Raw genomic sequence first — 23,053 nt, forward strand, 5'->3', positions numbered from 1 at the left:
TGAGACTTTCTACACAGAAAGAATCACGTCTCTGTCTCCCAGAGTCTGTTTTGTCCCCTTTACCTGAGCTTGTCACGAGCCATCTCGTCACCAGCGGCAACACAGCTCAGCTGGTGGGGAGAGGTGGGTACCTGGTGAACCATGCTAAGTGACGGCACATTTCCACACTGGCTGAGATTCCGCCACGTTGGACGACAGGTCTGGGAACAAGACTGCAGTAGAAACACCGCTGAACACCCTCCTGGGAATGTCAGGGCTGTGTCGAAGTCAGCTAGCGTTCCATTTGTTTCGAGAGAAGTATATCTACAGTTTGGATGTTTAAAATGGAAATGGCTAGAGAGTTAGTTGCTTCAATGGGCAACTTTCATAAAGGCGTGAGGAAGTGAAGGGAAGAAGTCTTCCTACTTGGGACTTGTAAATTCATTTATTCATTTAACAAATGTCAATCAAATGCCTGCTGTGTGTCTGAGCTGTAGTTGGCTCTCAGGAATAAGGGGGCAGAAACCTCCAGCCCCGACTTCGCTTCGTTCGTTAATGATAATAACTGATACAGGGATGATCGAAGTTATTTTTAAAAACTATATTTTAATGTTCTCTCTTCCAAATTCCACAATTCCTCTCTGTATATGAGATGTAATTATTTAGTAGAAACACACACTGAAATCCATGAAAACCCTATGGAAGCATATTATAAAACCAAATTTTCAGCACGCATACCTGGAAAGAAATATCTACTGTCTCTTTTTTTTTTCTTTTTATTTTTTTTAAGAAAAAGATCTTAAAAACTGGAATGTTTAAAGAACCTGCCTTGGACAGAAAACTTACAAGTGGTGAAGGCAGGCTATAAATCCATATAGTTTGACTTCAGAGCCTTCGCACCCTGGGCTGAACTGGGGTGTATGATCATCTATAAGACAGATTACACACATCTGTGATGTTTGTATATAAGGCATTACTAAACCAAATGTGAACAGAAAAGGCTGATTATCACCCTGGTGGTTTCTCAGATCACCTTTCTTCCTGTTTACCGAGGTTAATTACAGTCCTTTCTCGTGAGATGCTACAGGAGATTTTCACAGGAAGCATGTCTATCACACCCCCAACCTTTCCTGGATGATCATAGCATTACTAAAATATATCCTCAGAGCCCTGAGACATAGATTGGGACCGAAGTGCCTGGAAGCATAAAAAATAGCAGAGTGAAAATATACCGTGTCAACGCTTACAATTATGGGCTTTTAATATCAAGATCACTGAACTACTACATAGATAATGAATACTGTCAGCTGGGACACTAGCTCTGCGGGCTGAGAGGCTTTCCTGATTCCTGAGACATCTCAGGACAGACACGGTGTGGATGGGAACAGTCCGGTTATCCCAGCGCCTCAGGGCTGTGTGTGGTACCAGCATTCCTGTTGATGTTTCAGGGACTTTATTTAACCGTCCCAAGTGTTGCTTTGCAGAAACATTCAACCTTAACATTTAAGGAAACTCTACAGTTACATTAATAGAAGAAGTATCTCAAGGGGGCGGCTCGTGTTTGGACAGGAGCCCACGTGTGTGAAAATGGAAGTTTTATGATTTCATATTTGTTTTTGAAAGTCAGGGGACAATATCTTAAAGCTTCTCCCTTCATCTTTTTGGTCTTAAAACCGAGCTTACAACTAAGACCCTGCATTTTCCTGCAAATTTAAAATATAATCTATTGTTCAATTATAATCTTCCCATTCAATTGGAGAGAGAGAGAGAGAGAGGGAGGGGGAGGGGAGGGGGGGAAAGAGAGAGAGAGAGAGAGAGAGAGAGAGAGAGGCTGAAAGAAATTTTAAAGACAAACACTCAGCATGCAAGCCAATCCCAAATTCAAACCAACCAACCGACCAACCAACCAACTGACCAACCAACAAACCGACCGACCAACCAACCAACCAACCAACCAACGTTCAGGGCTGCTAACTGAATTTAATACAGGTATTCTCCACGTTTCATGACGCCAACAGAGTTTCAAATATTTTATATTACAGTTCCCTATCAAATTGGCATGCAACCCTGGCGTGGTCCTATTTTTCGGATCCCATCTTGTATTTGGCCACGATCTCTTCATCATTGTAAGGGATGGTACATCTTTCAGATATCGCTAGAGACGAGAAGACAGGCTTGAGCCTTAACAACCATCAAATGTGCCTATTTCCTTTCCCTATAAATCAGAGCACACTCTCCTGCTGAATTTTGCAAGAAGGAAAACAGACTCCCTCCTGCTGATGTAAGGAAGAAACTCTAAATCTCCCTTAAGATTCACTTAGGCTTCTTACAGCTGGATGTTAGTACCTTTTTATATGCAATTTTACTTCATTTAGTCTTTAAGGTTGTGCCTGAGGTTAGTTTAAAAGGTTAGTTAAATGTTAATGGATGTTAATGCTGCAATTAAATTGTTAAATCAATTGAAAACTGTGGCCCCATTTCTATCTGCGTTAGTGCCGGCATGAGCTGCATCGGCTTATAAATTAAGAGCTGTAAATCTAGTGAAGTCTAATTAGAGACCAAATTTCTCATTTATCTTATTTTCACAGGACTGTAAGCACTGATAGATAATCAACGAAGGGCTAAAACTTTTTAACATTAAAAAACTATTTTATCTATTTCAGGATTCAGGTGACTGATTATAATTCAGATCCAATTACTGTAAAAGGTCATATGTGAAATGAAGTTCTTTTCAGACACTCTAAGTTTTATTTTACAAGTTTGCATACAACCCAGTACCATCCCCGTCCCCCAAAGCAAATAAAAATACATTATTCGAGACAACTTTAATGGTGTCTTAGAGTAACCTCAGTGCTAAACGGCATGTTTAATAGACTATTGCATTAACCGAAAGGAGTAAAGGTGGGTTTGGATTCTCTGTGGCAGATTCGCCAGGCAGCAAAATTAAGCCTTCAAGGGATGTCTAAGGTGAGAATGTTTCACTGTCGTTTCAGACTGGCTGTTGCCATCTCGCTTTACCCAAAGTCTGAGAACACCAGCGGATAAAAAGTTTAAATGGAAAGATTTGTCTGGTTTAACCCCCTCGGTTCACCGTTTGAGAAGCTGTCTGTTGAAATGACTGAACGTGACTTAGTTCTGCTATATTTGATCACACTTTAAAAAAAAAAAATTCTTTTTTTCACTGTTCTCTAAACAATGGCCCTTAATGACATTATTTAGCTGCAGTTTTTTTGATACATATTGACATGAAGACATGTTAATTCGCACGGAAACTGCCGAGTCAATTATAATCTTTCCAAACTGTAGGGATACGCGTAGGTTCTGTTCCTTTGGTATTGGGATTTTAGAGATTCTATGAAAAACGTTATTTTCCTCAAACGGTAATTTCTTCAATAAAAATCTTCTGCCCAGAAAAATAGGAGACAATCAATGTATAGAATAAGCCAGAAAGAAGACGTTTGGAGAACTAGTTAGTTATAAATGGATAGTCAGGCCTTTTTCCTCTGATGAAGACAGAAGTCTTGCCCTTCCTCAACTTACGAGTCAAGTCTCAGTACTGATTAAATCACAGAAGAACAGAAGAGTGAATCACTCAGCAGATTGAATGTTCCAAACTTTTTGCTTTCCTAATTTTGTCATGAATTCACAACTACTAAAACCTTCCATCACGGACTTTAGGGAAAAGGCCACATTAGGTCACCTGTCCCCTGAAGCAAATGAAAAAGATGTTCTCTCTCTCTTTTTTTGTTACCCTAAGAGGAGCATGGATTTCCTGCCAGCATGTTTGCTTCTTACTCGCAAGCATTCCAAGCTCAAGAACTCACTCACTGTGTGCAACCAACAGAATTGAAATCAGTCTCTGTTTGTGAATTGCGGTGACTTGCCGTAGGCTACAGGATTTAACCAGGTGCCGAATGCTTCCTACTTAAAAACTTGGTGTGAAATGTGGAGCCTGTCTCTTTCTTTAGCTAGCAGCAAAAGCCATAGCAAAAGGCACCATTTTGGCTTTTGGGGGCGGGTGGAGGGGATGCGAGCTCTCACTCTGCTTGTATTAAGAGGCTGGGAAATTCTTTGAGGAGGAAAAACAGGATGAGATATATTAAATCGACTTGATCACTGATCTTCTGAGAATGGGATTTTTTTTTTTTTACACATGTTGATAGGTGACTACTCACTACAACTAACGGACACCCAAAAGCTTTTATTTCATGATCCCTGAGAACGACCTGCAGCTGAACCCTAAAATTCTGCTGTTCAAAATACATTATTTTCAATTACAGATGTTTTCCCCATTACAAATGCAAATGTGTTTCAAGTCCTATAAGCCGCTCCCTGTCGCAGATGTGACAATATGAAGCTGCCTGGGATCTGGCTGGTGGTGGGCAGGAGAAGGGGAGGCTGGAGAGGTGGGACCAGGTCCCTCCCAAGGTGGAGAGAGGCGGATCCCGAAGAGAGCCAAAGTCTCAGCCCTTTCGCTCTGGGACAATGGGTAAGTCTCCCGACCTCTCTTGGCTGGTGTTCCCTCATCTTTTTCTCGATCCTTCTCCATCATCCATATGCCCATGGCTTTCAATCCTATCCGACTGCTCATGACTAGTCAATGTGTATATATTTTTTAGCTCCAGGCTAACACCCCATCCCAGAATGCCTCTATGCAACAGTTTATCAACATATCTACTTAAATTCATTCATTCCTTTCTTCATTCATTCATTCATTCATTGTTGAGTGTTGGCGATATGCCAGCCTCTGTACTAGGCATTAGAGGTTCCATAATAAGCAATGTAGAATACTCATCCTGTAGCATTTATATTCCAGCATGGACCATAAACAATAAAAAAATTGAAATCTAACATCATTTCTAAAAGAAATACGCACTATGGAAAAACCCAAGGCAGAGGAGAAGCAGAAGGTGACTAACCATGCGATTTTGAGTGTTGATGGGTTAGGGAGAAGAGATCTGAAAAAAGGTGGGAACGGGCTGTTCTCTAACGGTATTGCACATGGAACGTTTTAAAAATATCGTTGCCAATTTTCTGCCTCCCTCATTCCCCGTTTTCTCCAATTAATCGCACCACCATTTACGTATTGGTTCAAGTGTAGAAACCTAGGAGTCTGTTTCCATTCTCCTTTTCCCCTTACCCAAATCCTAACCCTCGGCATCTGTCCCTGACTACTGAGAAGCAGGCTAATATTCGGACTCTTGCTTAGAGAGAAGGAAATGATGCTCAGCGGAGGTAAGAGACTTGTCCAGGGTCCTACAACCAATCAATGATGGACCCAAGTTTCAACTGAAGTCATACCTTCTGTCACCCATCTTTGTTTTTTTTTTTCCTTCTGCCCCAAAGGGACAAGAACGATAGTGACTCTTCTGCAAGTTCCTGGAACACAGTCTTTTAATAATTGTTTTTAAAAGGTTAACTTTTCAGAAAATCTGGCCTTTGTTTTTTTGTTCCCCTCCTATTGGTTGAGACCCCATGGGGTTTCTCTTGTGTGTCCTGTATGATTTCCCATCTTATTTTTGAATTCCCCTTTGTCCCATGGTTATTCGTTTTCTTGCTGTGCAACACTGGGTGATAACTCAACCCTTCTACATGGTCCTTTGCTTCTTTGTATGATGGGGAGAGAGGAAGTAGCTTCCTCAGAACATTCTTGGAAGATGAAATGAATTTATGTGTTCAGAGCACCAAGAATAGTACGTGACACATAATAAGTGCTAGATAACTGATTTTAGTTATTCTATGATTACTATTTCATCTGCCGAGAAAGCAGGTGATAAGACTTATTTACCTTGATAGTCCCTGCAGTGACCAGAAAAAAAAAAATGCCGCATATACAGTAGGTGTTCAGCGAAAGCTGAATGAACACAAGTCTTTCTTTCTCTGAGGAGGAAAATGTGGTTCATTCAGGACCAAGGGCCAGGGCCACGGACAATCAACGTATAGTTAAGCCAGAAAGATGACATACCGGAGAAGGACCCACCAGGAGAAGAAAACCAAGAAGGCTACTTTGCTGGAAGCAAAAGTGCTGAAAATGAGTTGTATTAAATAATGCAGCCCTTATTAATGCCTGATGAATAAATGAACAACGCCGATATCACGGCGCGCGCACCCAGAGGCACGTTTACCTCCAGGGTGAGCTGTCAATAGGATACAGTCGTCTAAAGGCCGGTTTTAGACAAAATCCCACAGACTGTGTGTCTAAGTAAAATCTTTACGTAAGGTAGGATTTGATTTAATTTCGGGCCATGGCTGTTTTACTCCAATTTGGGCGATTGAAAAAATTCGTATTTGAAGGATAGGTGTAAATGTCGGTGCGTTTCAGGAACATTACACAATATCCATATCTTCCCAATAATAAATGTAAGATAAAATAGCTACACACCTATTAGTGGCCTTTCTATTGTGTAGCAACCCAGACACACTTCCGTGATCTCTAATTTTCTATCTTCCCACATGGTCTTTATTATCTCTGTGACTTCTGAACGAAGATGAAAACCTAAAACGTACTTGTGATAGACTCGCTAATTAGAAACATCACACGCATGTTTACTTTTTGGAAAGGGAATAAAAGCGTGGTGTGGCTTTTCATCGAGCTTGAATTTGGACATCCGTGTTGTACCCTCCTGGGTTTGTCACCTCTCATTAGCACGTTCCAAATTGGGAAGAGGCGCCCACGTTACCTCAAACCTGAACCAGGTAAGAAGACACCTTAGGACTGCCCTGGGTAAGGCGACACGAAGAACGCCATTACTTTTATGGGTTTGACCTGATCCCTCGTAAAACTTTCCTCTGTGATTTCTGAGCATGATATGAATCCTGGAGACACCCAGAAAGGGAAACGAAACCCTTCCGGCTTGTATTTAAACTTGACCCCAAAGCATCCATGTTTCTTAGCCTCATAAACCCAAGGCAACCGTAGCAATCATGAATCAAGATCAGGGGCTGTGACGAAGGGTAATCTGTCACCGGGGATGACTTCATTGTTATCACCTGTATCCTCACAGACTCTGTTGGAGCTGTCCCTTGCACACACAGGACACCAGCCACTCCGGGGACAAGCAGATGTGTGGCGCCTGTTAACAGTTCACCGAGACCCTCTCAGAGACCAAAGAGAAAATTACTGTGCATTTCTAGGGTCAATTTTGCGGCGACAAACGAACAACCCCATAACAGGGTTATCAGAAATCGGGCATAATTCTTAGGCCTTGTTTTTGCTCCGAAATCCTCTCCTACCTGAGGGTGTGCGACAGGCCCCTGGGTTTGGTTTTGCAATTTAAATTGACCCGGGACATCAAAGTGCTTATTTTCTTTTTTTCCTTCCCCTCTGGTTTCATGAAAAGTCTGTCTAGAAGGAAAGGGGGTGACTAGTGGAGATGGGGTGGGGGGAGGTCCTTGGAGAACTGCGACAGTTATCTCGCCACATCTAGGATGAGGGTTCCCTCATCAGCCCCCCGTCACCCCGTTACTAGAATATAGGGGAGCACACGGGTGCGAGATAGGAGGCGGGAGCCTCAAGAAGCATCACTTCTTTAGAAATGTCAGCCAGTCCGCCCACCTTCCCAGCAAGGCGACCCACCACGAGCTCCTCAGAGAGGATTTTGAAGAGACTCGGTGAGCGATTTCCCTTTCTTCCTTCATTCTTGGCGCACACCTGCCCCCCTCTCCCCCACAATCCATCTCCTCCCGGCAGCCCAAGCCAAGTTTGTTGCTTGCAGCGGAAAGACAAACGTTTTTTTTTTTTTTTTTTTTTTTTCCGGGATCCAACTGTTTTCAAACAGGCCTGGCTCTTGTGAGCCTTACCAGCTGTGACTAATAGCAAAGAGAAGGGGGGAAAGAAGCTTCTGGAGCCTGCAGGCTTCAGACAGGCAGACTCTGGGGGAAACAAGAGACAGCCATTAACTAACCACAGTGTTATCTTGATTCTCTGGGAGAAACGAAAAAAACGAGGGAGGGACGCCTAATGAACTAGCCTTAACATTTCAAACTGAATGCGCCTCTGGGAACCAGCTAGAACAAACATTGTGACAGATCAATGGTGGGTTCCCATATCAATAGAAAAGGTTATTCACTCCTCTAAGGAATTCCAGGATTAGTATATCTCTATGATATACTTTTCTCTCCTTTAAAAAAATGTAACTTTGCTTAGTATGTTCAGGTGTAAGAAATGGTGAGCGGACGGGAGGGCAGGGCCGAGTGGGAGGATACTGGTTTGAAACGTCATTAATACAGGAGATACAGCTGTAAAACGACAGACCGCTTCTTTTTTAGATTTTCTGAATCATAGCTCGATTTTTTCATTGTTGCTCCACGCAAGTTAATCATCCAGACTTCAATTCCTGTGCCTCTGACCGAGATAGGTTCAAAGGTCAGGCAAGGCAAAGCTGGTCTTTTTAGTTCAAAAAATCCCCACGTGGCTATTAGACAGAGATTTTCAAAAGGTGACTAGGTTTCTTAGCCAAATCCTCCGAACTGTTCATTTTCTGGGAGGCTTAACTGCATCGGTCATCGTTTTGAAGAATTTCTTGATATGAAGTGATGTAGAAAATAAAATTCTTATCATGTCACTCGGTAATGACTGAGATTGGAGTGTGATTCATAAGTATTACTCTCCAGGGTGGCCGAGAGGAATGCCATTTGTACCCTTGCGTGAAACTGGGTTTACATTCCAGAATTTAAAAACGAAAGGAAGGAAGGGAGGGTGGGAAGGAGGAAGAGAAAAAGAAAATATAGTATTCAAATGAAAGCCCCGGTTTAGGAAGCTATCGTTTAGGTCATATTCATACCTGAATCTTGCTTGTCTTTATTCTTACAGACGACTTTCATTTGAATTAAGTCAAAGGTTTGCACGTGTGTGTGTGTGTGTGTGTGCGCGCGCGCGCACACGTGCCAATTTTTGACCGCAGTATATCCTCATATCGTGGTGGGTGGTAATTCGCCTTTAATAAACAAAGGTGAAAGCAAGCTATCTCTCCTCCTGGTTTATCTCACTGTCTCCTAGATTTCCAACTATTCTGTGGGATCATGATCTAAGCAGAGTTCTCTAAGTGTGACAGGCAGCTCTCTATGAGAAGGATTTGCACAGAAGGCCCTCTTCACTGCTTCTTATCCATTGATATGCTGGCCTATTGTTCGAAGCCAATAATTGGAGAGGAGTATAATATGCAGTTAACATTTCTGTGAAAATTTACTCCTGCAAAGCCTTAAGACGTGCGTACTTTGACCCAGCAATTTCAACTTTTCTAAGAAAATACCGAGGATATATCAAACTTTACTTATAAGAATATTTATTGCAGCAGCAATAATGTTAAAATATACTTTCCCAAACTAGTTATGTCTCTATCCATGTTAGAGAATCACCGTCTTGCAAAGTTTCTTTTTTTCTTTCATTGAATATCATGTACTTGCTAAGTAAATAAGTCCCTTTTACTAAATGAAAAATGGGACATTTAGGTAAATCTCACTGGAATCGTTATAGTGTACTAGTCTGTTCAGCCTCCCATAACAAAATACCACAGACTGAGTGGTTTCAACGACAGGATTTACTTCTCACAGGTCTGGAGGTTGTGAAGTCCAAGATCAAGGTGCCGGCGTGATAGTTTTCATTCTGCGGCCTCTTGTCTTACAGTAGATGGCTATCACTTTGCTGTGTTTTATGTGTGTAGGGAGAAAGGGACAAGGGGAGGGGGAGTGAAAAGAGAGAATCAGAGAGAGAGAGAGAAAGAGAAAGAGAGAGAGAGAATGTTTGAGAATGTTCGAGAATGTTCTCTGACGTTCCTCTTAGAAAGACACTAATTCTTTGACTTCATTTAACCTTAATTACTTCCTTAGAGCCTCCTTTCTCCAAAGACAGCCACACTGGGAGTTAGTTATTCGACATATGACTCTTGGGGGACACAAGTATTCAATGCATAATGTATAGTTTCTTAGTTGGTAAGAATTTTTCTTAATAAGATATTCCTTAGACAGAGATTTCACTGACTCTCAGATAAGATGATCTAATTAGGCCAAAAATACTCCACACCAATAGCATGCAGAAGGTTCATCTTGCCTCAGAGGGTGTGGGCTATGTGACCCTTAACTAGCTGTGTGACAAGGCCCACGAACTTTCTGGGTCTTTATTCCTATATCTTTAAAGAGAAGAGAGTAAACCAGATGTCTTCTCAAGTTTCTTTTAGTTCTAAATTTCCTTCATCTAGGACTGTTTCTTGTAGTTCAATATTCTCATACCTGTGATACAACTGTTAGAAATTTCATAATCAAATAACATTTTATAAAATTCACCGGTATAAAAATTGCACATATAAATAATTTACAAAGGTGGGCTTATTTCCTCGCTAGGTTCACTTACACAAAGTCTTCTGGATCATTGTAGATTTGACTACATAGAATTCTCCTTAATTCCATCCTCAAAGTTGCAAGCCAAAGGAATGAAATACAACTCAAATTTAAAGGAGAAATTGGATCCATATTCGGAATCTCAGCAAAAACAGGAGCCAGGAGGAACATTCCAGGAAAATAATGTAATTCATTTTTATGAGTAGAATATTAGCAAACATATTTCAAAATCTGAGCCTTCTTGGTACTTTTTATATTCATATTTATTGCCCAGCAATTTCCTCCATAGAAGCCATGACACAAAGCCAGTTTTGTCTGATGAGCTCTTAGGACCAATTATATAAACAAGTTAGTAAGGACACAAAAGGGAAAAGGGGAAAATATAAATATTGGATTTTGCGTCAACAGGTCTGTAAAAATCTCAAAGGTTAGAGGTTATCAGCTTTGCTTTGCCTCTCGGGTTATTCTTCAGTCAGCTAGATTTATACAAGAACAAAACGCTGATGGGTTTATTAGAGGAGTTGAAACAATCAGCCTCGGAAGGGGTTGTAATTCAGCAGTGAATGAAAACATCCCTTGAGTGAAGAGTTTAGAAAATGCTCCAAGATTCTTAGGGACCAAAGTTTCAATTCAAGTGTTTAGTATTTTAATAGGTAATTACTTTAAAAGACATTCATTAAACAATTTCCATTAATAGACCCCACTGGGAACTGGCGTCTCAACTCTCTAAGGCTTTCTGGGTGTGTCGTTCTATCTACTACTTTAAAATGTTTTATAAATCTTTTTTCCATCCTGCTTGTCACTGCATCCCTCTGCTGATTTGAATACAATCCAAGTCATAGTCCCAACGTCCTCCACGCCAGAGCTGGGGTAATTTTAAGCGACACTGGACTAGGCTACCTGGGGACATACATTAATTTTAAGGACGTGAAAATCTAGGAACAATATTCTCACGGTAAAGCTATTTCCTAAAGAAGTTTAGCCTGGACAATTATCCAGAGAAATGAGGCTGGAGAGATAAGCAATTTGGAGAGGCCCAAGCAGAAATAGAAAACATGCACTTTAATTATCTGATTATTCTGTCCATTCTACACATGGCTGCCAGTCCTCTTTTCGATTTTAGCCTTTACAAAACTGGTCATATATTTCATGATGGCCCTATAATGTGGATAGGGAGAAGGATTGGGGCTTTGCACTCATACAGAAGTGGGTTCAGGCCCCCACATCGTGTGCCTTCCGACACCGTCAACCTCAGATGACTTCCAATGTCTCTTTATGATATTATTGTATTCTATTTTTGTCCCTGACATTTATTACTAGCTGATATTTTCTTAATCACTTGTCTATTTCCTGTCTCGGCCCACTAAAATGTACATTTTGTGAAAGCAGGTTTCTTTTCTGCCTTGTTTACCTTTATTCCCAAGGCCTAGAATAGTACCTGGTACGTAGTATAGTTTCTCAGGACAAATTTGATACAGGAATATTGAATGAATAAGTGAACGCTGAATGAATATGAATGAATGAATGAACTCTAGTTGCCTTATCTCGTTTTGCAGGGTGGCGTTGTCTACCTCAGAGCTATCCCAAGCACACAGTAGCGAAGTCCAATTATAAATGGTTGGCCTAAGAAATACCCAGGAAATATTCAGTCTTTTCCCTTCCCCCTCGCGTTGTACATTCTTCTGATTGCAATTAATAAGAGAAACGAAAGTTTTCAAGAGTTGAACTTTTGACATTTCTTTCTCTTTTCCTTAAGACGAAAAGACTAAATCCATTCCCAAGAAATAAAAGTGCCTGCAAGTCTCTGATTCTCAACAAACGCCTACCTACTTCCTTTCCACAAAACAATTGTTTTCTCCTGTGTGTATCTATTTCTCTTGCTGGTTCTGTTTACAAGAGCACAATAGTTTCTTAGTTCATGTTTATGTGTGTTGTTTTTCTTAGTCTCTCCTCCTCTTTTTTTTTTTTTCCTAAGAGAAGATAATCGGGTTCTCATGTTACTACTAAGTGTTCTTCTAGTGGATGGAAAAATGTTGCCACATGAGGTCATTGCTGTGTGGATGGACTTGTGGTACCGACATATCACAGGATCTAAGGGAAATATTATAGGGGCCATCAAGGCCGCTTCGAGTTTCCTGATTGCATATATTAAAACAGGGTAAGGTCCAATTACTGCAGTCCTTGCTTCGATATAATGGAGAACAGGAGCTGCGTGGGGATTCCGATGTCTCTGAGCAGCCGAGGGTATCCAAAATATGAAAATAAAGTTAACCATCTCCAGTTGGAAGATCAAGAGAGTGAAAGAACTAGGACATATCATTTAGGGCAAGAAAAAAAGGGTTTTCAGAGTTCAATTTAGGTTTGTAGATTTCACCCAATACACTTGCAGGCTTGAAATGCATAGCCTCGGATTTCTTGTTCCCGGTGATGAGTTAGATAAGACATGGAAACTTAGCCTGAATGGCTTCCAACCTTTGTATCCGTGACCATAAAGTGGCCATTTACAAATTCGAATGCTTCGCTGACCTCAGACCCAGTGGCTTCGGGATCTGTCACTGCAAGAGGGACTTCCAGCTCAAACAACAGCCGACTCGTGCAAAAAAGTTTCCCACCGTCTGCACGAGAGAAGTTGTATCAGACAGCTGTGGAGAACAGCTGTCTACTTACATGGCCATCTTAGGGGGGAGTGATTAATGAATTCACTTGGGCAGCAAGAAGCCCAGCTCACTGATCCATATTTGCAGCACAGGTATTGATGTGAAACTAATGAGAAATTTGATGCTCAAATTTGAATGTTTATTCCAATTACCAACCAACAGATCCAATTATTTTTTTTTTTAAGCTTAAAGCATTAACCTTTTGTTAGAAACGGGCAACATCAAACTGTGGCTTTACACCGTGTTTTAGAACCTGTAGGCTAAAGTGATTGGGCTCTGTTTTGAAAAACGGTATTCTCAGAGCTGCTTGCTTGAAATATGATGTTAAGTTTTTAGCCAAGGAAGGACAGAGGAAAGTGGTTCTTACGTGCCTGGCTCACCGGTGGCCACTTAGCACGAAACACATGGATGTGATGAAAAGTCCTCGCAAATCAGATTAATAGAGTCCTAGACTGAATATGGCTCAGAATAGAGTCTGGAAAAAAAGGTTCTGAGATTCTCGGTCTTCTGTATGCTGGCCAGACCACATCTCAGTTGCTGTGAACAGCCCTAACTTTTACTTTAAGAGAGAAAGTAACCTCTGCTCTGGAGAAAGGGCACACAAGGCAAAGACTGAAGAAAGAATAAAATAAGAAGGAATGAAGATATACGAGCCAGAGAGAAGACCATGGAAGGCTGACAGCAAATATACTACAGGTCTACAAGATGCATATATTGAATATTTACTGTCCATCCCGGACTGACATTCATGACAGATACTGTTATTCAAATAAAGCTCCCTTTTATACCAGCAAGGATAAGATTGATGTCCCAGCTTTTGGCGTGGACGTCTAGACAGTGCTAGCAACCAATCAGAACCAATAGGATCTATTTCCCAGTCCGGAGCAGAAGGGACCAGCATCCTTGATCTCTGTCCCCCTGGTCCCCTGCTTCAGGTCTCTGCTACCTTCCCTGAGCGCTCCCTTCTGCTTATTTTTTTTTCCTACCCGACATTCTACATTTTTAATTAACATTTTAAAATTCTTTCAATCGCAGTTGACATACAATATTATATTAATTTTAGGTGAACAACATAGTGATTAGGTGTTTCTATACCTTACGAAGTGATCACCCTGGTAAGTCCAGGTGCCGTCTGACGCCGTACATAGTTATTACGGTATTATTGGCCATATTCCCCATGCTGTACTTTACATCTTGACATTTTATACTTTCACTTATTTGTTTGCTTATCTCTTCCCTCCATACTCAATCCGGAAGTGAGTCCCACAGGGGATGACTTTGTCAGTTTCATTCACGGCCGTATCCCCAGCCATGATATGGGTGGGTGCCTGACTCATAGTGGGTGCCAGTAAATGGCTGAATAATAAAAGAATGGTTTAATTAAAATATTAGTAGGGACGTCCTGTGGGAAAATGAGCTCTACTCTAGTACCAAATAACTCGAGTGCTTGAAGTTTTGGAGGGTTGATTACGGCAAAGTATAAGGAACAAGTTCATCTTCAATGTGTTAAATGTGGTGACAGGCTGTTTTCTGATGGTTTTTGACAGCAAAGGACTCAGAAGAACAACGAAGAAAATTCATGAATCATACAGAAAACAGACTTGACTGCCTTTGAAGCCCCTTCCGAGTATTACGTGGCATACCTACTCCTTCAGAGGTTGGAGGTCACGGTTAAAGATTTGTGCTATTAAGGCATTAAGCAACATCCACAGGGTCAGAGAAGATTATCGGAAGATTCAAGCCACTGTCCCTTTTAGGAGAATGCAAAGAGTATTCTTATTACATTCTCATCAGGCCCCACTAATGGAAGCGTGAGTGTGATTTGGGTACATTCTTGGCAGGAAGCAATTGAGGCTATCGAATGTGCAGGCTATATGACATGCAAGCCAGGGTCCTTTCTCAGCTAAGCAAAATATTTCCGGCTGTCAGAATCTCATTTAGGAAATGATAACTTTATCGCGTGAAATGGGGCCATGAGGTGCACAAAGAGTTAAACGTTCCTCCAAAAGAGGCCGCGTTAAGCCAGGATATGGCATTAAGCACTGAGAAAATTGGGCCGAATAATCCGTTTAGACTCTTTGAGGTGCTGAGCTGACATTTTGATATGCTGCTAGTTGGCAAGTTGACGTTTTCTAGTTTATCTTCAAATTCCACATTTGAAAAGTCGGATTTCCCACTTTTGAAAAGACTACACCTGCAACTACCTTAAGCCACAGCTACTCAATAAAGAGAGAATTTAATATCTTAAGTTTTGTGGGAAAAGGAACCCTATTTCTGCTTAAAACCCATGCCTTAAATTTCATAATAGTCACAGAATTTCGTAAGGACAATAAATTATGGGACGACGGCAAGGTGAGAGATATTCCAGAGTTAGTGCTTTTGAAAATAAAAGTTTAATATATGGTTGAAGTATGGGTTTTAAAATCAGTTGAGGGTATTTTATGTGGCTTGGTTAGAATGCCAAAAAATATCGATTTTTTTCTGTTTTTAATTAGACAGATTACCGAGAAAGTTTTCCTAGTGTAATTTCCAAATTTAATTAAAAGAGCGTTTTAAAATCTACGTGGTGTGTTGTGACAATTAATGGTAGATAAGTTAGGGTGCAGTTAGAAAGGAGAGAATGAGCCCGAACATTATTGTGGACACGTGATAATCATCACAGAGAATCGGTAACGCCAGGTGTATAAGTCCTTTCATTTTCTTATCTTATCACGTGAGCACCCTGCTCTCTGCAAAGCCTTTCCCATTCCTCAGCCTAAGTTTGCTTTTCTTTCACGCTCCATCAGTATCCATGGCTTGTCTTTCACGTGACTCAACACCTGTAGAATCACCTGCCTTATGTCACCATCCTCCCTAGGGGGAGGGGCTCCCTGAGGGCTGGGCTGTGTCCATCACATATAAGCATCTGCACAGCTTGAAATAAAGTAGGAGCTCAAAAAAAAAAAAAAATCCGCTGACTATGGGAATTATTCTTGAGCCTCCTTCAGTATCTCCAGCACAATGATTCTCCAGCTTAATAAGGTTGATCGTCCAACTATAGAAACTCATGTTCTGGCCCATGACTTGCTGGAGCACAGGTGACTCTAATTTATGTGTTTATTTTTAGTAGACACAGAAAAGGAAGGTAACAAAATTGCTTAGTACTGTGCTTAGCAGCTATGACATCTTACAGAAATTTCCAAGAGCTGGTGGTCACGTAACGACGCTCCTCAGCCGTTGGCTCGTGAGAGAGATCGCTTGGGGAAACAGAAAGCCTCTGTTTTGCAAATGGAAAACGTTGAGCCCCCAAAGTCTCTGGCTTCTTCCAGAACTTGCCAGTGACACCCATTTAGTGTGGTTATTTTGCTAACTCGGCTCATTAATTAAGATGTAACTATCCCTGGATGCATGATGTGACAACTGACCACAGCCCTGTGCATCTGTATAGCAAAGAAAATCCTCTACTGGAAAACATGAAAAGAATTTTCTAGCAATTTTTTTGTTTTGCTTTTTCTGTATCACGTAATGATGGGACGACACCTGACTAGAGAGAAGACCTTAACTGCAGCATCATGTATTATGTGCAAAAGCATAAATATCACTATATTCACTCTTTCTTCAAAACAATAGAACTTGATCAAAATAGAGGTTTCTAACTGCAGCGCCACCAACATTCTCAGTGTCTTAGAAGTTGTTTACTGCTGAAAAGACGGTCTGCCTTATTTCTATTTCCTATATTTCGTCTGCGTAATGTGTGTATGCGTGTGGTGTTTCTAGATTGGAAAGGCTCGCCTTATCTTCATAGTGTGTGTGTGAGTAACACACACACACACACACACACACACACGTCGCAGCAAAGTGCCTGATCTCTGCTTTGGTTCTGCCTCTCTGGTCGGTCAGGGGTCTCCCTCTGAGGAATTTCTGTGCGCCAGCAGTCATGCAGAAAGTGTTTGCTGGCGTTCAGCCCATGCACTTGAAAGGAAGCGCCATGGAGATGGCTGACCTTCCTGGCCTAGCGACCAGAGGGGACCGGGTGGGGAGTACCTGGAGGGGGTGCTTCTGCCTGTCGGCCGCATCAAGCTTGTTCACTTCAGTGACTCTGTTTTAACTGTCCCTTCGGATGCTTTACTGACCACCGGAAAAAGTCATGAATTCCTTGCCCCAGCTTGGAGGCCTCGATCCCTTCATCTTGATTTCTCTGAGAACAGCAGACCCGAGAAGGAAGACAAAAGGAGGACTCAGAGACATAACAAAGGCCCTGGGCGCTCTTATCACATGGGTAATTACTGCGTTCCCACGTACCAGCGTGTCTTGTCAGGGAGGCAGTGGCGTACTGCTCACGGGGTTTCTATGTACAATGCATCTGGCACTCCTTACGCGCATGACGTTTTTAAGTCACTGTGCGTTTCTACCTTTGTGGGTCAGCGACCTTGGTCACACGTGTTTTTGTTTGTTTGTTTGTTTTTTCAAAGTCGTGTCTTCCCGAAAGGATGGCTAAAAAGACTTTTTAATTAAGGACGAATTTCAGAAAATCAATGATTTGATATATAAAGGTTATCAGACCTAGAGAGGGTGTGCTTTACATGATGCTAAATACTTAATGCTTTTCAGGAAGAAAATAACGTACGTACTCTTATTTTGATTTGGCTTTAAAAATTCTATCAGAGCTTCCAAGATACCTTCCGAGGGCTTTAAAAGATTAAATATTAGCTTTCGGAGGAAGGATCAAATCCCTCGCATTCACGTCGGACAATGAGAGGCCGCATTCCCTTTAAACGTTTCAGAGAGACAAGTTACAGTTCGAAGGGGAGTTTTCCATCTCCGTTGCCATTTGCTGTATGAACAAAGGCGAGTTTGTATGCTGGAGGGCAGGCCCAGGGGATCTCTGCTAAGAGAGATGAAATGATTATGTTGAAATCAAACCACCTCTGCAGCCCCTTTGTCCAGCTTGCTTCTTTCCTGGGTGTTCTCCAATCGCCTGGGAAAAAGTCCAGCTCTGGTCAACCAGAGGTGGATGAAATGAAGCCGGGATGAATGCGTAGGCCGACCTCCAGCGCCCTCGAGGACGATAAAAAATAGACAATGCACGGGAAACGCTTTGAAAATTGTGAGATGCAATTGTTGTCACAGCCAAGACCTTTCAGTAAGATGCGTTCCTGGCGCTTTTGCTTCAGCTTTCCTTCCTGCTGGAGAAAGTCATCTCAGGGGTGGCACCTGCCTCTCATCTACCTGCCTCTTTTGAGGTCGAATATGTCAAAATGACAAAATCTGTTTTTGTTTAAATCGCCTGAGAGAAGCGCCTGTGTATTTAACACACCTGATTCAGAAAGCGATGATGCAATTAGGTTAAGTTGTAAATAACTGATATTGATTTAGGGGGAAAAGGAAACACACACACACTCAGGACATCAAAAGTCTTTTTTTTTTTTAATGTGTCAGAGACATAGGACGTACCCCATTTTACACACGACATAATCCAGAAAGATAATGTCACCTCTCACAGGCTGAGGAGGGGACCCAGGTTGTTTTACACTTCCGGCAGAATTATTGGGCTAGCTCGTCTAAAAGAGTGATAAAAATAGAGCCATCTTCCTTAAGAAATGGAATAACCTTAACCTGGGTGGAAACGAAGTCGTTATAGCCTGATATCCCAGTCCAAATAGATTTGTATTTGCATCTGGTTACGCACCAGGATAAATCCCTAGCTAACCGCCCCCATCGCTCAACTTCTCAGTAACATCTGGCCAATTTTAACTTGTGGCTGGAGGTTGAACCCATGTGGAATCTTGTGGTTCCATTCATTTCCATCAGGAAACCATAAGCTCCGAGTGGTATGCAAATGAAGACTTTTCAGTGGGGTGAATGTTTATCTCCAAGTTGGAACTGGAGCTTCGCCGAAGTGGCAAAGGAGCTCTCCGCATAGCTCTGGATGTGAAAATTTTGTTAAGTTTTCCTTTTCTTGAAAAAAAAAATGTTTTTTTTTTTTTTTTTTGACTTGTGGAATTTAGTGTCTGGGAGATTGTCTTTTGGAGAGAAAGTGGAGAAAAGATGAAAATGGATTTCTCAAACGGAACCCTGAGCATTTAGACCCACCATTCTCTGAGTAGGTTTATGTATGGCGTTGAATCCAGACCACGATCTACAAAATTCCATTTAAAAGGTGAGGTAAACGAGGCTCTGAAGGGATTCAAACAAACGCATACAACTTCAGACACTCACATCTTTCTTCCTTGACAAAACACAGCTACACGAACAAGACTTCAGCTGTGCCCGCCCCTCCTCCCCACTCACTCACTCACTCACTCACTCACTGTTTTAACTCCTTCAGAAATTTGGAGACGCCGGTGAATCAGGTAAGGGAGAAGACACATGTTCAGCTCCCCCTGGGGCCGGGCTGAAGTGTCTTCCCCTTGTCACCCACGCACATTAGCTCTGATACTGGACGCCTGGCAGAGGGGGTGTCTTTGCAACAGTTAGTTCTCAAGGTTGGTGGCCTCCAGTCGGGGCTTATCTGTAAGTTACTTCTCGAGAACAGGGCCAGATCAATACTGTATTCTTTCAGACCTCTCTAAACCCAGCGGGGAAGAGAATCACCCATAGTTCAGCTCTCTGCACTTTCTGAGCAGATCAATACCCCGACAGCGTGGAGCTTTGTTCCTTCCCAGAGTTCTAAGACGGTCTGCTTGCTCTACACGACTGCTTAAAGGCCTGCGTCCCCTTCCCCGTGGGTGACAACACCACCCCGCCCTCATCTCCCCTAATACGATCACTGTAATTGCCTTGACATGAAATAGCAGCACAAAACCGGGATCTGGGTTTTGCGGTGTTTTATCTTTCTCGAACATCTCTGTTGGTAAAAGGTGTCGATTTGGCTTTAATATGTAGCCAGGGCTTTAATGGGAACCTACACTTATTTCCAGTGCTTTTGCAAAGCCCACTGAGATGATTTTACCTATGGGGATCATTTAAGGGGCTGTTTCAGGGGAGAGGAAGATGTAAACTCCTGAGCTCAAGAATATTAGCTTAAACTTTATGCTGCTTGAAGCCCATTATATCTACCCCATACCGCCACGGCAATTGTCTTGTAGGGCTCTGCGTCTTGTTTGCTTTTTAAGTGACGCCGGGTAAAATGTAATATTTATTTTACTGTTGTCAGCCGACATTCCATTAAATGGTAAATAACACGAAGAAGGCTCAGCAGATGCCATTTTCCCAATTCTTGTTTTTTTTTTTTTTTTTTTTTGTCGTGGTTGATGTCTGCTAACCAAAGTTATCGAGATGGTCTGAGGCTCTACTATACACATTTTTCCTCAGCCTTCTCATCCCCTTCCAAAAAACCTCAGAATAACAACAACAAAAAACAATTAAAACGTATCTTAAAGTAGGTATTCCAAGATAGCATTAAAAATGGAAAAGTGTATATGAAAACCCACTACTAGCTTATATTGGAAAACAAGGTAAGCCGTGTAGTTGCATTTGATTGGCCTCAAGCATGTCACGTGTTCCTCTTCGCGCCCGTGTCCCTGTCCTTGGTACTGAACTCTCCTCCGCTCTTTTTTTTTTTTTATTTGAATCCTTCTGCACACTGTTCTTTTTGTTCTTCCCCTTGGACACGTGTCACTCTCCGCCTTGGGTTTCTCTAAGTCCTCTGCACCCTTCAAGGCTCGGTGTCAATCTCAGCCCCTCTGGGAGCCTTTGAAAACGGTCCAGCCCAGTGGTCACTATGGGAAATGGCATCTGCTGAGTACTTATCATTTACCATTCAAAAGACTGTTGGGTGACGACAGTAAAATACACTGGTTATGATTCGGATTATAGGACTTTAGGAGCCAAAAGCAGATGAATTTCCAATGACTTGGCCAATGACTTGTTTTTCTAAAATGATAACTGGGGTGATCAATGTTGATAGTTATTAATCGACCAATGGATCCTTGAGTGTTCAAAGTCATCCTTGCTCGACTTATTCCTTCAAGGGCACACTGAAATATTTTTAAGAATGACAGGAAGGGGTGGGACTGTGCCCCCGTTTGCGCCTTTTTTGAAGCTTGTCTTATAGAACTCACAGATGGCTTATGGCCAACTGCTGCATGATGTTAGGCATCTCAGACCCATTGTAACGTTCCCAAATAGATCATTTGTATTCATTGGGTTATTCACAGGCTCAATACTATACCTTATACATATCATTAGGCACAGAACAAATACTTATTAAAGTGTTGGCTGGTAGATGTCATCCTTTAACAGAAGCCAAGTACGTCCTGTGGACCATACATGCTCCGGGACAATGAAAACAAAAAATACCAGAGGGAAATAATTTCGAATGTCCCCAGTACGGAAAATTAATTAGATAAATTGTCACTTCTTCTGGCAGAACACCGAGCGAAGTTGCTCTAGCTGGTAGCTTACTTTAATTTAATACTCTCTCTTTTTCAGGTTGAATATTTAAGTACAGCTCTTGAATACATTGGACTGCTAAGATATATAATTAAAAAGTCTGGCTGAAATATTCTGATGTTTAAGCCGGTACATATAGCTGAGAAAGGAAATCAGCTTTGTCACACACTTGACTGTTTTAAGGGGAAAAAAAAGAATCGGTTTTCCTAGCAGAAAACACTCAGAGTGACAGCCACATAACAATGTAATGCTGTGAAATGCAACATATAACGTAGGTAATGTGTAGAGATGAGAGAGAAAGAGACAGAATGAAATGGAGTAAATTATTTCTCCCGCATTCATGTAATTTGATTGCAACTGAATTAATATGCATTTTCAAGTCTATTGCATTACTACTACAGAAGGTGCAAGCAACGTGTACAAGATTTTATAAAATTTATGTTAAGAGCATTTGACTGAGATACTGATGTAAAAAAAAGAAAGTATAAGGAGGACAAAAGTCATACAGAAGGACACAGGTTGCTGATGGACAGTGGAGCCACAGCAGTGTAGAAAGTCGAAAGAAATTAGAATCGAAGTTCTATTTTTAATGGTTAATGTGATACCTATTTTGAACAAAGAAAAGGCTCCATTTCATCCTTCCTTCTCTCCTAACCTTCTCTCTCTTCTCTTTCATTCTTTCTCTTCCTTTCTAATTTCATAATTCTCTCTCTCTCTCTCTCTCTCTCTCTCTCTCTCTCTCTCTCTCGTCACTCACTCTGAGTTCTCAGACTTCTCAATTTGGACACCTATGTGACATGGTGGGAAAAACTACTACACTGGCTAATACTTTGCTAGTACCTTGCAAATCTACTCATTTTTATGATAATTTTCTCTTCAGTATTATAGTGATCATTGGAACTGTCCGCCCAGTAATGCACCCCAGCTTGATGAAAATATGCTGCAGAAATGTTTTTCAGTTTTAAGAATGGAGAATGCCAAAGGAAAGAACTACTAAAATTATCATTTCTTCAAATCCCTCATTTTTTTGCCTGCTGTTTATTATTATTACTATTTATTGAGCATCCACTATGTGCCGGGCACAGATTTTAAAATACCTTTGGATGGTCAACTATCTCTATTGATTGACTGTGCTTCATTATTTAGAATGCTGTTGTCGGCATGGTCTTAGGATTTTAATTTAAAATTTTTCCCCCAATTTTACCAGTTTATTTATTCTCATAATAGTAGTGGCATGGTTTTATCTCTTAATATTTAGTTTTTGGAATTTTTAACACCATAAAGTCACGCCGGCTTACAACAGCCTTTACCAATCCAAACAGCCTACTTTCTAAAGAAAAATTAATCTAATGATCTAATTGTTCACCTAACCAGAGAGTCTCAGGTTTGGCACATTGATGTGTGACGAATACAAAGAACATTCCCAACCAGAAAACTCACCCAAACTTTAATCTCCATAGTTTTTACTGAGGCTTCATTAAGTAGGTGTGATCGATTGACTCATTGGCTATATGACTCAATATTCAGTCCCACTGTCCTCCCCAAAGTTTGGGAAGATACCAAGTATCTCAAAGCTCCAACCCTCTAATCGCATGGTTGGTCTTTCTGGCATGAACATCTTCCATCTTGAGTAATTTCATTACTACGAACTCTCTAGGGGCCCACCATGAGGCACCTCGTTAGCATAAACGATCAGATGAGGCCCAAGG

This window comes from Rousettus aegyptiacus, unplaced genomic scaffold, assembly GCF_014176215.1.
Source record: "Rousettus aegyptiacus isolate mRouAeg1 unplaced genomic scaffold, mRouAeg1.p scaffold_m13_p_14, whole genome shotgun sequence".
Classification (NCBI taxonomy): domain Eukaryota; kingdom Metazoa; phylum Chordata; class Mammalia; order Chiroptera; family Pteropodidae; genus Rousettus; species Rousettus aegyptiacus.